The sequence below is a fragment of the Vigna radiata genome, chromosome 8 (assembly GCF_000741045.1).
Source record: "Vigna radiata var. radiata cultivar VC1973A chromosome 8, Vradiata_ver6, whole genome shotgun sequence".
In the NCBI taxonomy this organism is placed as follows: Eukaryota; Viridiplantae; Streptophyta; class Magnoliopsida; order Fabales; family Fabaceae; genus Vigna; species Vigna radiata.
In genome coordinates this window covers 11,589,090-11,593,390 of record NC_028358.1, presented here as the reverse complement: position 1 = coordinate 11,593,390, position 4,301 = coordinate 11,589,090, and the positions used below count along the sequence as shown (strand labels likewise).

The 4,301-nt window shown below is 36.8% G+C and overlaps 1 pseudogene; it reads right to left on the bottom strand.

Annotated features, from left to right (window-relative positions):
• Window positions 1-313: 313 nt before the first annotated feature.
• On the bottom strand, window positions 314-3,490 carry LOC106769832 (annotated as a pseudogene).
• Window positions 3,491-4,301: the final 811 nt, after the last annotated feature.

Below are 4,301 nucleotides of genomic sequence, written 5' to 3'. Positions count from 1 at the left end.
GTGGAGACAAGCTGATAATAACTATTGAATTTTATAAAAGACAACATTAAGTTCTTCAAAGTAGACATGACATAAAGAACAATATTTAACATACATTAACTAAAGCACCTATAATAACCTTGACAGACATAATCCTAATATCATTTAGGAGTTGAATAACGAGAATTCTCATCAGTTTCAGTTTTTGTGCCATTGGGTGTTGAACAAGCCGTAGGTGAGACAAGACCACCGAGTAACCTGTACGAGGAAGGTGAAGGAGGAAGTTTTGGAGAAAGGTTAAGCATTTCCAGGGCCTGCAATCTAAGCTCTACAGGGTAGTCAGCAACACACCCAATTCTTGGTCCAGCCCCAGTTGACCATTTACGTGAAAGTTGATGCCCCAATTGGTAGGACTTTGCCTTCTTGGAATTGATTCTTTGCAATATTGCTTTCTTGGGCACCTCAGCTCTTGGACTCTGAAGACCACCTGAGAGAGTCCTTTTATAACTACCAACAGATACAGGTTGAGGGTCTACTGCATTGCTTGAAGATGAAGTGTTCTCAGCTTCCTCAGAAATTCCAGGCCCTGGTATATTACCATGGCTAGAATCTTCAACTGCTGTTTCCATTTCACTAACCTTTCCATCCTCGTAAGTATCGCTATCATCTTTTGGATTGCGAATCTGAAACAATGCATCATGATTGTTCAATGAAAAATGCAGGTGATTATCTACGTGAAGAAACAGCTTTTGGCGTAAACAAACACTTAGCTTCACAAGAACGGCCTGCTATAAATCAATTACCTCAACTTCATCAATATTGACACCATTTTCATTGAGATATGATATGAAGGAGTTGAGCGCCTCATCTGTTGGTCGATAGTGTCCACTATATGCAGAGATGGACTAAAAGGCCAAAAGCATAGAGAATCAGTCATTTGTCATTTTTCAATGCACAGATATAGCAATTAGTAAATGAGTCTATCAGTGAGATTCTATGTGCATAGCCAAATTTGTACCAAAAGAAAAAAAAGATGACAACAGCACACTACAATATTAGAAGAGATTACAATAGGACAAAGACCTAAACTAATCATGCAAGCTATGAAATTAAGTATACCTTAAGAACACCATGCTCAGCCTCTAGCCTTCCAGCAGCCAAGGTAGCTCCACCAGCTAGAAAAGAAGAATGGTGGAATAATCCCTTCTTTTTCTGAGAGGTTATTACAAAGTATCAAGATGACTGGAAAGAAATGGCAGAGTTGCCTGTATTGAGTAACAGAAAATTGGAAAGAATTACTGAGTTTGAATTGTTACCTTGCCAGCATAAAGTTTCTTTGAGGTGCTCATTACGAATATCCACTTGGCATCCTTAGAATCTTCTTTTGTGTGCAGAAAATCCCCAGATTGCCTGTGGATAATTTTCCCCTCGCAGACAGTGTATTCATAGTGCTCTCTCTCTTGCTGTTGCAGAAAATTATTGAGAAGGATCAACTAGTAGAAAAGCAGGAAAAAAGGCAACAACTTTTTGAATAATACAGTACAAATTATAAATCAAATAGTCAATCAAGTCAAAGACAACTAAAATTAACAAAAGAAAAAAAAAAGGTGATAAATCCAACAAGTAGGCGCACATACAGGTCCTAGATACTTTATGCATTGCTTTCGGAGTTTCGATCTCGGGCACTGTTCAAGATCAAGATTTTTTCCATTTCCCAAATCCAACCTGCAGAATGAGACAAATTAAAAAGTTTCAGTGAAAACCCATAACTTTAACCTCTTCATCGTTCCACTTAGCATTTCACTCCACGTGACAAGCTTCCCTTAGTCAAAACAAGAAATAGGAAACAAAATCAGAATTCCCCATTTCATCTAACCAATGAAATTGGGCTCCTAAACAATCCCCTTTTTTCATGGAAAGTATACAAGGATTTTTAGATGCTTAAGTGTAAAGCAAAACATATTCCCCTGTATTCACAATGAAACCATCCAACATCAACAGCATATTGTCAATCAGACACGACCAAGCCCAATGAATGAATCGATAAATGCTTTCTTTATAGAAAATTAGTCTCACCAAAAAAAGAATGGCTGGCCAGAATCCGATTTGCACCATTCTTCATAGTAATAATGCAAGTTATGCCCATAGCGGTGGCGTGGATCAATCTACAGTTCAAGCCATGACACTAAATGAATGATGACTTTGAAATATTGAGAAGTAATAAATCACATCCAAAACATGAAAGCTACTATTATTACTACTACTAGCTTCTTCTCATTAAACGTGAAAAACCAAGATGTGGAACCAAACACGCTACAACAGAGATAACGATGACTTGGCCATATATAACAAAATACAAATAAATTAAATAATGCCAATGTGAGGTGTTAGGTAATGCATACTCACAGCTTCAATCCAATGTTGAAAAGCCAATTTTTGTGCTTTGGCGTCCAAGAACAAGCCCTTTCCCACCTGCGAAAAACAGCTGACTTCAGAATCAAACATAATCTTAGTATCAAACGGAACAAAAGGCAAAATAGCTTCCAACAAAACGTACAAGTACTCGTATAGTATCCGTATTACACATATAAATCTATTAAAGAATATAGAGAGAGACCTTGGAAGCGTTGAGTTTCACCCTATTCCACCGTGATGCAGCACTCTCGGGCAAATTGAAAAACGAAATGGTACTGTGGTTTAACCTCGCGAAATCAATCACTTGCCACCTTCAAATTTTCAAACCCCACCTTCTCAAACTCAAACCCAATAAAATTTTAAATAAAAAAAAATGTCCTAATAAAAAAGAATATAAATTATATACATATATATATAGAGAGAGAGGAGAGAGAGAGAGAGGGGAGAGAGAGAGAGAGAGAAGAGGTGAGGGAGACAGAGTTTCCATGCAGAGAAGACGCACCAGAGCTCCTCGGCGACGACGGCGGAATCAGCCAACCTCCGGCGTGTGCGGTAACTCCGGTAGACCTTTTGCACCTTGAGGGCAGCAGAAGTCTGGGGGCAGGCGCGTCCCGGCGCGTGAGGGTCCGATGAGTCGTGGGTGGGTGAAGGTTGTGGCGGGTCATGAGGGGAGAGTGGGAATGTTGGGGTTGGGTATTCGGAGCTCCGAAATTGAGGATGATGAATGTCGTAAGGAAATGATGCGTTGGGGTTGGGGTTGACATCGAAGGTGGAGTGAGCGTGGGTGTGAGTTTGAACCTCCATTGAGACAAAGAACACGAAAACTCTAACAGGAATATGCAGAATATATAGAAATCAGAGAGAGAAAGAAGGGTTTGTTTCTCAACAGAGTTTGATCGTTCGAGCAAAACGATGTCGGAGAGTGAGTGAAGAGGAGGGAGTTAAGAAGCACGCATTACAACGTTGGAATTAGCGAGTGGATATTGGTGGTTAAATATGGAGTTGTGAAGAACACAGGGTGTCCCTTTCTTTATTATTTTTCCTTTCTTCTTGCCTCCCCACGCGCTTCCCCTGTCGCGTGGTCTTCCTTCGACCCACAAGAGAAATTTTGACGTCTTAATATTGAGTCAGTCAATGGAAGGGGATTTTGGAACTGGACAACGCACAACATTTTAAAATCGATGATATATTTCTTATAGAAAAATATTGTGTTACATATGCAACATCATTAATTTATTATGACAAAGCTGATGGAGTAGAACTTTATTGAGATTTAATTTTATTTAATTCAATTAATGAATTGCTTAAATTGTCTTCATAAATTTGTTACATTTTGGAAATTTTATGCATTAGTTTTTTTTTTTTGCATAATATTTGTATATTTAAATATATAACGCAATAATGAGAAATTATAAATACTTCAAATAATAAATTAAACAATAAATATCTAGTAAAAAACTATTTATACTAAATAATAAATGTTGTGAAATAGTTACGTGTATGAATGAAGCTTATCTTCAAATTTGTGTGCATAAAAGAGTATATGTTAGGAAATCAAATTTTGTAAATGAATATCAACAATATACTGTATTTAGAATGAATTATTATAAGAATCAAAATAGAGAGATCATTCTTCTCATGTTCTGTTAGAAGTAAGAGAAAAGTTAATTTTCCAATAAAAATTGTTTTTTTTTTCAATTTAAATTTCAAACCTTTTCCTTCTCTGCAATTTTTCTTCTTTTCAGCCGCCAGACATAGGATTGATGTTTTACTCCTGACAAACAGGCTAACTTTGAGTAATTTTTGAAAATTATATACTTATTTTATTTTATAAAATTTTGATACAATATGCTACTTGTCAAATTTAATATCCAAAAAAAGTTACTAAAGTTGGCATACAAATTTAA